The sequence below is a fragment of the Hoplias malabaricus genome, chromosome 2, assembly GCF_029633855.1.
Source record: "Hoplias malabaricus isolate fHopMal1 chromosome 2, fHopMal1.hap1, whole genome shotgun sequence".
Classification (NCBI taxonomy): Eukaryota; Metazoa; Chordata; class Actinopteri; order Characiformes; family Erythrinidae; genus Hoplias; species Hoplias malabaricus.
The window spans coordinates 70,104,397-70,118,732 of NC_089801.1; positions in this window are offsets into that span (position 1 = coordinate 70,104,397).

Genomic DNA, 14,336 nt, shown 5'->3' on the forward strand with positions numbered 1-14,336 from the left:
GAGTAAAAAAATAAATAAATAAATAAAGCCCACTGCAGAATGCCGCCTGTTGTGTCAACCAGCCCCAGGGCAAATCTGAACAGAATAATTCTCCCTTCACAAGCCATTAACTGACACAGGGGGCTGAGGAAGGGGCTGCCAATTACCTCCCTACATCACTACAATTTGTGTTTACAGTTTTTAAGTGTGAGAAAAAGACTAAATTGCATAGGGGAGAGACAGTGTGAGGGGCAGTGACAGATAGACAGGGAGTAAACAGAATAAATAATATATTGTAAATGTAAAGGCAGAGACAGCAGCTCATCTGTTGCAGCACTGTTTGTGTTGGTCGTCCTCCAATTCCTCATCAGTGGACAGAGGATGCTGCTGGTTGGCTATTTTTGCGTTCTTGGCACTGGGAGGTTAAAAACTCTAGCGGCAGTGCTGTGTCTGATCCACTCGTACCACCATCCACATACCTGTGTCACTGCAGAGCTGAGAGAATGATCCCCCACCCCCTCTGTAGTGGTCCTGAGGGAGTCCTGAATGGTGAAGAACGTGGTCAAACAAAGCATGCAGAGCAGTAGACGGGCTACAGTTTGGAATTGTAGCACTACAAAGTGCTCTAGTAGGGTCTGAAGGGCTGAGAGAATGGACAGAGAGCAGGAACGCAGAACTAGTCAAAGCTCTAGCTGGAGAGTGTATAGTGAGAATGTGAAAGGGGTAGAGAGAGATGTATTTGGAGCTCTGGATTAGCGCAGGTGGTTGACGTGACGAGGCTGGCCTCTGATGCAGTGAGGGAAGGCTCTGCATAAGATTGTGTAGCTGGGTTGTTTTCTCCTAATTTGCATTGTAAATGTGACCCTGGAGGACGGCCCAACACCTGTTTAGCTGAGCATTAGCACCTTTTAATAATATTTTTACATCGCCTAGCCTGATTAGAATGGCCTGAACCTGACAGCTGGCAGCCAGGAGCATGCAGCAGAACCAATGTCTCCATCTCCTTTCTCTCCTCCACTGGCCTCGTATCACAGAGGAGATGAAGGCTGAAGATGTAGCTGTGATGACCACAGTGCTTTGTGTATTACAGCAGAAAGAAGCACAAATGGAAAGGAACAGAATAAACGCTCTGGGCACTAGAGACCTTTCGCTGTGCAATTAACTGTTTTCCTCACGTCTCACTCTATTCTCAGAGACGCATGTGTCTACACTTACTACTGCCGTACCTTCAGTTTAAAAGAATGTAAAGTAATTACACAAGCTATGTGCAAATTATGACACAAACACACCACAGTGCAACTCATAACCAACAGCAGTGTAATGGTACGAACCACAGAGAACACGGATTCGGACTCATCCTCATATCCAGGTTCTCTGATGTCTGAAAGAGTTGTCGGACGTTTGATTAAATTCTCTGAAACTGAAAGTAAAGAAAGAACGTCATGTTGTATTCATTTAAAAAGCCAGCCATTTTCTTTGGTCACATTTGGTAAACTCCACAGTCACACATGAGTTAGCCAATGAGCTAACACTAGAGATAACCAGTGCAGTGTACACAGACCCAAATCCGATACTTACCGAAAACAAGGACAGCTAGCATCTTTGGTGTGAAACACTGAACAAATGTGCAATTATTATTCATTGTACGCCATATAACAAAATGTCTCACACATTTAACCCATCTGTGGCACTGAATACACACAGTGGGAAGTTAGGTGTCTTGCTCAAGGGCACTACAGCCGTGGATTGAAGGAGAAGGACATTGCTGTTCCATGGGAATCCAACCAGTGACCTTCCAGGTCTAAGTCCTCTGCCCCTACAGTGCCCCCCTGTGGATCAGTTCCTAATCACATGGATGGGTGTGTAGCTGAGAGTGATTACACGAGTGTTTGAGCGAGTTAAACATTTCAACATGCTTCACTGGATTAATCATTAACACAATCCTCTCAATATAGAGTTTTAAAGGCTTTGAATTAGATCTAGTTTTGTGAGATGTAAAGTTATCCATGTTTCATAGAACAGTGCTTTATTTAACAGCGATGTCAAATAAACAGATGAAAAATCGGGTTGACATCAAAGAAATAATGGTCACTCAGATCAAGTGTGCATCATTGTATAGTTTCAGAGTGTCATTTTTGCTCAGATTCTTTCCCAGATACGTCTCAGTGTAACTTGACTTGACTCCAGTTGTTGACTGCACTACTCAGCTGCCCCCTGTGGTGATGATCAGTCAATACAAGAATCGACCACATCAGGATTAAACATAGAGGGTACATTTACGTTGTGTGTACCTTAATGACTAAAAATATACTGGTACAGTAGCTTTTGTGACAGTTCGACTCTGTCTCTATCCCACACTCCCTCTACCACTCATTCTTTCTCTTTCTCTCAGTCTAATGGCGCTGAGCTGAAGCCGCTGTAAAGGTGTGCACTCAGAATATTTTGTGGCTGGCGTTTTTAATGCAACTCCCACGCAGTGGAGGAGGAGACTGACAATTTAAATAAGAGGGAGTGCTAATCAACCCACTGCAGCAGGGGAATCGCAAAGTGGAGCGAAGCCTCATTTTCTCCAAACTATCAAGGGGGGCACAGGAAATAAAGGGGTGCATAGAAAACAGCTTTAATAATAAAATAAAAAAAAAGAAAACATTAAATGGCTCTGAAAATCTGATTGAATTCATTGCTGTGTTTACGGCAGTCCAAGGCCTCCTCCAGAGGAATCTTGAAGAGGTGGCAGAGGCTCCCCTGAGGGAACTTAAACGTCTGGTAAAAACATGAGGAGTTTTGTTAGCGATTACCTTGTAGTTAAGCATGGAATTGCATCATCAGCATGGATTAAAGGAGTCGTCTGCACCACAAAAACACGGCTAACTGCATGATTAACCATTCCTAGCTATAGGTCATGCAGCTGAAGGTCATTGAATCCTCACAGCAACTGCTCCGACATCTTGTGTAAACCTTCCCAAAGATGAAGAAAGTGGGGAGAGCAACCGTCCTACTATTATCCTTCATTTCAGATAAAACCCCAGGTCAGAAAATGTCAGATGTTAGTCCAGAGTGTGTAAATAATGCAGTAATTAAGTGTATACCTACAAACTACAACAGTGTTTCTGATAAAATGACAAAAGCTCTTGTACATAACATGGCAGTGTCTCTAATAAACTGGCAATACAGCCCCAGAGCTCCAAAAAACAATTGTCTGCTTCAGAAAGACCACATTAAGTGCTCTTTGGCTCCGTGAGCTGAAGTCAGATGGTGCAGTGACCCATGGGAGAAGGAAAGAGGGCCATTTAGCTTTTCAGTACAGTCCAAGTCATGTCCTATACAGCTAAAGGCCTGTTCCCCACCTCAAGCTATTAACCTATTTGAAGGGGGTCTAGTCCAAGCCACGCTACCATAATAACATCTGCTCGCTCTCTTTCTCACTCTCTACATCTCTCTCTCACCTCCTGGAAAACTCTGTCATCTGCAAAGCCTTCCTTCACTTTCAACAGTCGCCTCCAATTGACCGGTAGGTGGGACACCATCCATCTCTGTCTCAGGGGACAAACGACGGCTCCTGATTGGCTAACGCTAGAATATATGCTATTTCCAATGACATGAGACTGGGAAGAGGAGGTAGAAGCTAACCACCTTCACCTGATGGAAGGAGTGAATTTGCGTGCCTCCAAAAAATATACATAGTGCGGTTTCTGCAGTGCTGAGTTTTATTCTCTCTCTAACGGGTCAATAAAGCATCGCAATCATTTTGAAGCTTTTATTTTAAGGTAAGGATACTACCTACGATTGCTTTAACGACAACTAGAATGGCTAAGTATAGCAAAGAAAGTAGATGTATGTGAAGCATTGTCGTGGCCATTTATTAATTACTCCCCAATATACTCTCTGATCATTACTTGTTGAGGACTTACTTGACCAATCTCACACAATGCTACCGCTCTGGGAAGGTGAAGGCACACATACCCTTCCTCTGAAGCCAACCTCGGATTCTTTTTGAACGACAACAAAACAATCAGCTCAGCATGCTTGGAGTAGAAGGGTAGAAAGCCAAGTGTCCAGACTTTTCACATCACCCAACAGATGCCCATGCCAGCTAACACTGTGCACACATGATGGGGAGGGGGAGGGGGGGGCATGCTGTCTGCCCAGAGAGAGCAAGGGCAGCTGTGTTTTACCCGACTCCTGGTCTTAGAGGGCTGAGGCATCACCTGGGATCAAACTGGAGATCTCCTCATGGCAGGGCCATTGCTTAGACTGCTGCACCACTTAGGAGGCTTTAATGCTGATTCTTCACAAGGATATATCACTCTTTCAGGCCTAGAAGCAACTTGAGTCCGTGTGTGTGTGTGTGTGTGTGTGTGTGTGTGTGTGTGTGTGTTTATATAATCGGACAGATGGACAATGTTTGAAGTTTGACCACAGGGAGCTCACTCTATAAAGCCCACTCCAAACTCCAAAGCCCAGTGCCATTTCCTGCAGCCCTGGAAACTATCAACACAGTTAAAGTGCTGGTGAAAGACAAACACACACACATTGTACACTCCTCCACTGATCTTACACAATAGACACTTCACAGATGAACTCTTCTCCTGTTAGCATTTCCCGTGTTTACTATGTGGACGATCCTTGTTATAATCACATGGCAGTAAAAGTGCAGTCATGTTGAGGTGGGTTAGGTGTAGCGGAATCCTTCATTAGCCTTTTGTTAAAAACGCCGGCTCTACCGAGCTGCAGATTTTAATTGGTACAAAATATCTTGGAGGTAAAGGTTTTGTATATGCTGCAGTTGTGACAGGGCACCTGCCTTAATTAATCCTGCTGCTGAAACGTGTTCAGGGCAAAGGAAACCAATTCTAGTGAAGGAAAACATTTAATGCGCATTTGCTTTCGCACATTTGAAAAGTGCACGTTTACTGGAACTTGTAAAGGCCACGGCCTATCGCACAAACAAGAAGTACATTTTGCACAGTGTCAGGACATTATACCTGTGTGTACTGAAAAAAGGTAAATGCCTGTGTATAACTTGCCTTGTTTTTGTAAAATTGTACATACCCATGAAGCATTCATTAACAGCACAGTAGCACCATTTGACTGTCATCCTGAACATTCATTAATGAGTATTTATTGCAGAATGGCATAGATACAAATTAGAATCAATTGCACATAGTCATAAAATATAAAATGATTTTTTTAATTAATGTTTCATGTACAGTTAATGCATCATTCTATTAACCTATAATAACCTTTAATATCCTATTAAAGATGACATTTATGATTTTAATAAAAGATTCAGAACATGTTTCATCACCATCTCCAGGCTGTCACTGTAAATAAGAAGTTGTTCTTAATGACTTGACAGGTGAAATGAAGGTTAAATAATAATAATAATAATAATAAAAAAACGTTTGCTGTTCTCCAGCCTGTTTGTGCACTGGAAACCTATCTAATGTGTTTAGAAGACCCAGTGTTGTGTCAGTAAGCAAGTTATTAAAAAACAACAAAAAAACAAACAAAAAAAAAACAAAGGGGCTCAGTCTGATAGGCTAGGCTTTCTCAATATAGATTTAACCTTGCTGTTATAAAGGGTAGAAAGAAAAACAGGGTAATTTTGTCCTGAAAATGTACAAAAACAAACATTCATTCATTATCTGTAAGCGCTTATCCAGTCCAGGGTCGCGGTGGGTTCAGAATCTACCTGGAATCATTGGATGCAAGGCAGTAATACACCCTGGAGGGGGCGCCAGTCCTTCACAGGGTAACACACACCCTGTCACTCACTCACACACACACCCCTACGGACACTTTTGAGTCGCCAATTCAACTACCAACGTGTGTTTTTGGACCGTGGGAGGAAACCAGAGCATACGGAGGAAACCCATGTGAACACTGGGAGAACACACCACACTCCTCACAGACAGTCACCTGGAGGAAACCCACTCAGACACAGGGAGAACACGCCACACTCCTCACAGACAGTCACCTGGAGGAAACCCATGCAGACACAGGGAGAACGCATCACACTCCTCACAGACAGTCACCCGGAGGAAATCCTTGCAGACACAGGGAGAACACACCACACTCCTCACAGACAGTCACCTGGAGGAAACCCATGCAGGCACAGGGAGAACACACCACACTCCTCACAGACAGTCACCTGGAGGAAACCCATGCAGACACAGGGAGAACACACCACACTCCTCACAGACAGTCACCCGGAGGAAACCCACACAGACACAGGGAGAACACACCACACTCCTCACAGACAGTCACCTGGAGGAAACCCATGCAGGCACAGGGAGAACACACCACACTCCTCACAGACAGTCACCCAGAGGAAACCCATGCAGACACAGGGAGAACACACCACACTCCTCACAGACAGTCACCCGGAGGAAACCCACGAGGACACAAGGAGAACACACCACACTCCTCACAGACAGTCACCTAGAGGAAACCCACACAGACACAGGGAGAACACACCACACTCCTCACAGACAGTCACCTGGAGGAAACCCACACAGACACAGGGAGAACACACCACACTCCTCACAGAAAGTCACCCGGAGGAAATCCACACAGACACAGGGAGAACACACCACACTCCTCACAGACAGTCACCTGGAGGAAACCCATGCAGACACAGGGAGAACACACCACACTCCTCACAGACTGTCACCCGGAGCGGGACTCAAACCCACAGCCTCCAGGTTCCTGGAGCTGTGTGACTGCGACACTACCTGCTGCGACACCGTGCCGCCCAATAACAAACACACATAATTAATCTGCCCTGTTAACCATTCAGCTAATCTTCGGTCTGACATGACAAAAGGCGTTTGCTTTGTGGCATCTGATTGTACAGACCCGATCAAATGAAATAGAAAGCAAATGTTAATCCAAGTGCTTAATATTCTTGTGGGGGAAGTTGGGTGCAATTGCTTCACATTAATATTTAACCGTGCAGAGTGTTTTGATCTTAATCTATGCCTCTCCAGAACGACTAACACTGTTTGCCGTTTGAATTTGATCTCGCCAAGATCAGGGGCTGTGAAACGCACCTGATCTTTATTTAGAAAGAACACAAAAACAGCCTCGCCGGCTGAAACACAAACAAACTGCTCAGCACACGCTGGAGAGCGGGAGCCGTTTTATGCTCTTAAAGGAACTGTGGCTGTGATCATTCTGCAAGATGTGACCTTTACCTGTGTGTTGCAGGTAATGATCCGTAAATATCAGAATAACAATGATATATGGGGTGTGAATAACTAGGAATAGATATGATCGGGTATAAAACTAGTTCTTCTGGCTGTTAAGGACAGAGCTGCAGTAATGTATCTAAGGTTTATTAAACCCGGACATGCTTCAGTATCTCCCAAGAGGGCAATTTAAAAATTCTAAATTGTAAAGACAGATCCTCTGCTAAGCGGGAGACCCTGGCTCATATTTTCAGTTAAAGGGGGCAAATTTCTTGACTCTCAATCCATGTTTTCAGGTATTCTGCTGCACCACTTATTACTGGTAATGTGGTTCATCTAAAACTTCCTTAAAACAGCAGCAATTGTGTAGTTCACAGTGCTCTACGAAGTTTTGCTATAAGGTTTCAGACAAACCCTTGCAACGTGGATCCATAATGGATTTACACTTAAACCTTAAGAGTTCACGGTCAAGATGAGTCTGGTGCCAGTCGTATGTTTTGTCTTACAAATAGGAAATCAAAGAGCCATAAACATTTAGCTCAAAGGGTCTGACAGGATGTAGGGGATTACCTTAATTTGAAAACTGATTCACTGTTATTGAATTTCTCATTATTGAAGTCAACTGTAAAGAAGCCATTCTTGAAGCTGGAGCGATTTCCGTATATAAAAAACAAACATACTCTAAACATACTCTTTTCAAACAATACTCTTTATATCCTGAGAGTAATCAGTTAAATACATGCTCTAAAGATAAATAAAAAATTAAATTGATTTAAATCATTCATTCATTCATTATCTGTAGCCCTTATCCAGTTCAGGGTCGCAGTGGGTCCAGAGTCTACCTGGAATCATTGGGCGCAAGGTAGGGATACACCCTGGAGAGGGTGCCAGTCCTTCACAGGGCAACACAGACACACACACACACACACACACATTCACTCACACACTCACACCTACGGACACTTTTGAGTCTCCAATCCATCTACCAACATGTGTTTTTGGACTGTGGGAGGAAACCAGAGCACCCGGAGGAAACCCATACGGACACAGGGAGAACACACCACACTTCTCACAGACAGTCACCTGGAGGAAACCCACGCAGACACAGGGAGAACACACCACACTCCTGACAGACAGTCACCCGGAGGAAACCCACACAGACACAGGGAGAACACACCACACTCCTCACAGACAGTCACCTGGAGGAAACCCATGTGAACACAGGGAGAACACACCACACTCCTCACAGACAGTCACCTGGAGGAAACCCACGCAGACACAGGGAGAACACACCACACTCCTCACAGACAGTCACCCGGAGGAAACCCACACAGACACAGGGAGAACACACCACACTTCTCACAGACAGTCACCCGGAGAAAACCCACGCAGACACAGAGAGAACACACCACACTCCTCACAGACAGTCACCTGGAGGAAACCCACACAGACACAGGGAGAACACACCACACTCCTCACAGACAGTCACCCGGAGGAAACCCACGCAGACACAGGGAGAACACACCACACTCCTCACAGACAGTCACCCAGAGCAGGAATTGAACCCACAACCTCCAGGCCCCTGGAGCTGTGTGACTGCGACACCTACCTGCTGCACCACTGTGCCAGCTGATTTAAATCATCTAACATAAAAAAATGATTTAAAAAAACATAAAAACATTTAAATGAATTAAAAAACATATGACCTACACTGTGCACTACATAGAATAGAGAAAAATATCTGAGATTCAGCCCTACACGTGGTGGCACACTCAAGGGTATATATTCTGTACCTTTAATTAAGAAAGAATTGTCCCATATGAAATCAGCACAATTTTAAACATTTAAATATGGCCCATTTCATTTCTAAGGCTTATGATTTGCTGTTTTATTTTACACAGTTGTATAATAAAACATTACACATATTCACCTCACCTTCTGGAGATGAGAACCTTTAAAAAGGAATAGCAGCGGTGATAAAATCCAGTCGTGTTCCCTAAAGGTACATTTACACTGTGTGTACCTTTAAGAAAAATAATGTACCTCTACAGTATCTTTTTTCTGAGAGTGTAGTGTTGTGGCCAGCTGTAAACCTTTCCTGTGGTTTGGAGGAATGTTTTTAGAAAGAGGCAGAAACTAATCTAGCTTTAAGACTTAAGAAAAAGACATTTGCAAATGAAGCTGCTGGTGTCTTCAACGCACTGGACGTGCCAACTCAGAGCGCCCACACTGACACATAATAATTAGTATAACTGGTATGCCTCTATGTCAATGAGAGAACAGATTAAAGCCAGAGAGAGATCACAAGGTCAAAAACATTGGCCATTTCACTGGTTTATTTATTTCTCATTTATTTCTCATGAAATAAAGGAGGACTCAGTTTTCTACTGACCTGTTTCTTCTTAACACAAACAGCCTAATTATAATTTAATTAGGAGACAGGGAGATTTATGCACGGCAACATATCGCTTGAACTAAAGCACATAGAAATTCCAGAAAGTCACAAGGTGAGGAGGATGCTACATGATGTAGTTTTAACTTTACCTTAAAATTTACACCTGCAGTCCCTCAGGAGGCTCTCACTTTAGCTACTTTCTTTCAAACACACCTGCCACTGTCAATCCAGTTCTCACACTGGGCACCGGCTATCAGTAATGGGCTCATCTAGATCTGCTACACCTCGACTAATCTAAACTACAGACCCTGTCCATGACCTGACAATCACACAGAACCCAGTTACGTCAACCGTGGCAACAATCTAATAAAGGATCTGACACTCAAACCTGTCACATGCTGCGTTAGAACAAGAACAGAAGAGGATAGACGTGCTACAGTAAAGTACAACACAATGTTTACAAGGAATGTTTTCTTACATGACACCATTTTACACCATTGCTGTGAATTCAGGGTTTTTTTGTTTGGGGGGTGGGGTTCTTATATAGAGAACACACACTTTAGAGTGGTCCCGCCTCCTCGTCTAGGTCTCTCCAATCACAGCCCTAGACATGGGAGCACAAATATAAAGGTTAAATGGAGTAAAGCAGGGCGGCACAGTGGCGCAGCAGGTAGTGGTGCAGTCACACAGCTCCAGGGGCCTGGAGGTTGTGGGTTCGATTCCCGCTCCGGGTGACTGTCCATGAGGAGTTGGTGTGTTCTCCCCGTGTCCGCATGGGTTTTCTCCGGGTGACTGTCTGTGAGGAGTTGGTGTGATCTCCCCGTGTCCGCATGGGTTTCCTCCGGGTGCTCCGATTTCCTCCAAAAACACACGTTGGTAGGTGGATTGGTGTGTGAGTGAATGTGTGGGTGTGTGTTGCCCTGTGAAGGACTGGCGCCCCCTCCAGGGTGTATTCCCGCCTTGCGCCCAATGATTCCAGGTAGGCTCTGGACCCACCGCGACCCTGAATTGGATAAGTGGTTACAGATAATGAATGAATGGAGTAAAGCAGTGAGTGTGGAGAAACGAGTACTGATTAATTTTAATTTTTAAATTCCTGTAAAAAGCAACTAAAAATCTGCTGAAAAGGTGTCCTAGGTATCAGTCCCCGTGTGCTCTTCTAGGACGGCTTTACATAAAGCACTGAAACACTGCTGTGGTGATTTGAGAAGATTCAGCCATGAAAACATGAGTGTGGTCAAGTGATGAAGTTTTTTCTTGATCACAAGGTTCACTTGAAGTCATTCCAAAACTACAGAATCCTGTTACACCATTACCAGAGGACGTAGGTCTGTTATTCCACAATCCAATGCAGGGAGGCTTTACAAAGCTGTAGAGCGCACTCAGGACTCGGCATGATAAACATTGGCTCATGTGCAGCTGCTCAAGAGTATCCCTTTCTATAAGCCAATGCTTTTCCATTCTAACATGGCACTTATTAGGAGTTTCCCAAACTAAACCGAAGTACAGTAAATACTGAACACTGATGTACAATACTGTATTAGCAGCGGGTTACCGTCTACGTCACAGGAAAAATATGTATTCACACTGCACTGTAATGTAATGCAGCCATGTAGGAATTGGCACCCACCAAATGTGCATTTTAACCTACAACCGTGTCTTCACTGAGGGCTGATGTGTTAAGACAGTTCAAAGCTCAGCATCACAGCAACAATCTGAACATCTCTGGGATTCATCAACAGCCAACTGCTGGCTAAGTGCAAAGGATTGGATTTCAATCCCTATTTCCTTTACACTGCCTCTTCCATTGTACTTTTGTGTTCAGAGCGAGCTGGTTTCATTATTTATTTGTTTGTTTATTTATTTTTTTTACATTTATTTTCCTGCAGCTCTCTGAGGTTAGCTGAGGCACTCTGTATGCCATCTATAAAATCAGCAACTCACTCTTTTCTCCCTGGGAGCAACACTTTCCTCCACCAGTGAAATTGCTGCGGATATATTGCTGGGTCTTTCACAGCCGGTGGACGCTCCCTTTCGGAGCGTTATTTTCTACCTCTCCTTAGTTACCTCTCTTGAACTCGTGCTATTCCCCCACCTCTCCACCTTCCCGGTTTCCATCTTCTTAGTTTCTTCTTAATTTGTTGTAAGTCTCTGGCAGAGCCTTAAAAAATTCCACGGACATCTTACAAAACATGGCAAGGATGGAAAAGGTCATGCTCTCAGAATGTTGTTATCTAGATGGCATCTGTTTTTTTATACCTCAAAGAGAAGTGATTTTTCATTTCTTTACGGAGTTGAATAAGACTTTAACCACTTAAAATTAAATGCAACTTCAGTGGCTACATTCATTCATTCATTCATTCATTCATTCATTATCTGTAACCGCTTATCCAATTCAGGGTCGCGGTGGGGCCAGAGCCTACCGGGAACCACTGGGCGCAAGGCGGGAATACACCCTGGAGGGGGCGCCAGTCCTTCACAGGGCAACACAGACACACACTTACACATTCACTCACACACTCAAACCTACGGACACTTTTGAGTCGCCAATCCACCTACCAATGTGTGTTTTTGGACTGTGGGAGGAAACCGGAGCACCCGGACGAAACCCATGCAGACACAGCGAGAACACACCAACTTCTCACAGACAGTCACCCCGAGGAAACCCACGCAGACACTGCGAGAACACACCAACTTCTCACAGACAGTAACCCCGAGGATACCCACACAGACACAGGGGGAACACACCACACTCCTCACAGACAGTCACCCAGAGGAAACCCACACAGACACAGGGAGAAAACACCAACTCCTCACAGAAAGTCACCCGGAGGAAACCCACGCAGACACAGGGAGAACACACCACACTCCTCACAGACAGTCACCCGAAGGAAACCCACGCAGACACAGAGAGAACACACCACACTCCTCACAGACAGTCACCCGGAGGAAACCCACGCAGACACAGGGAGAACACACCACACTCCTCGCAGACAGTCACCCGGAGGAAACCCACGCAGACACAGGAAGAACACACCACACTCCTCGCAGACAGTCACCCGGAGGAAACCCACGCAGACACAGGGAGAACACACCACACTCCTCGCAGACAGTCACCCGGAGGAAACCCACGCAGACACAGGGAGAACACACCACACTCCTCACAGACAGTCACCCGGAGGTAACCCACACAGACACAGGGAGAACACACCACACTCCTCACAGACAGTCACCCAGAGGAAACCCACGCAGACACAGGGAGAACACACCACACTCCTCACAGACAGTCACCCGGAGGAAACCCACGCAGACACAGGGAGAACACACCACACTCCTCACACACAGTCACCCGGAGCGGGAATTGAACCCACAACCTCCAGGCCCCTGGAGCTGTGTGACTGCGACACTTATCTGCTGCACCACCATGCCGCCCAATAATAAACATGGTGTTTTTTAAAATGATTAAAATATAAACTGGAACAATAGACCAATTCTGATTGTGTTAATTCAAATTGAATTCTATTCTAAAATACTGACTTAAGTGCAGTGCTATGCAAGAGTCCATCAACGTGGCCCTCATTTAAATATTTTAAATGGCTAGGGTTAGTGTTAGCACACAATTATGCACAATGTTGGTGGTAGATCAGTGGAGAAATCAACGAATAACAAACAAACCAATAAAAGCAATCATCAACATTGATAATTCCTTCTTAAAAGTGGAAATATCTTGCTTCCAGATCATGGACAAATGTGAATTGTGTGATTAACTGCAAATCATTTTCCTCGACACCTTTAACTCATCCGCATTTAATTCAAAACAGAACCAGTCTAAATCTACCTCTGATTTCAGCAGCTGTGAAGAAGATTTTATTGATACTGACGTTTAATGTGAAATCACAGTCATTATGAACTGCATTGTGTGTTGCCAGTTAATGAGCTTTAATCAGTGAACTTGGGAAACAAACTCATGTACAATGGCGTAGCCTTGTCAGCAGAGGTCAGTTTTATACGGGTGACTAATTTATAAGCTTGAGGAGCATTTGTGGCAGTCAATTTACACCAAAACATTGACTGAACAGATATTTAAACCCAATATAACCCAAGCGCAACTGGGGGTTTGCCCAAGGTGCTATGCCCATACAATCTAGAACCACCACTGACAATGATGGTAGACCATCAAACCGAATAACATCAAAGGACTGAAACGGGACAGTCTGCAAAGACAATTCTCCTTTTGTCTTTTCCTGTTGAAAGAAGGCTATTTTTGGAATTTCCTGCGGCACTTTGATCCATTCCAGATTGGAGAGGATATCAAAAAGGCAGCAGGAGGCGGCATGACCTTGTGGACGGCTATAAATGGCAAGCAGACGGCTTTTGGAGCAGCGTTTCAGTGCTGACGGATTGAGAGGTGATGTAACACTGGTGTAACCAAATGCTTTGGCAAACATATTGACAAGCAACACGGATCAGCAGCGAACACTTATTGACCTCCAAGACTAAAAACCTGAGACCAAAAGGAGAGAGGCTTATTTGAGTCTGGCTGAGGGTCGGGTGTCCTCAAAAGTGACAAAATGGACAACCGCTCTGCAGCTGTAAAAGAACAGCAAATGTCAGTGGATCTAATTATATGTGATGTCAAGGACATTTTAAAGATTACTGAAGTTTTCAATAGGAAACCATTACCAAGAACACTAAGATTCTCGTGGTCACCTCATGAATTTAATGAATCGTGCTGCCGTTTTCTGTCCCCATTCAGTTTCATTTGAGTC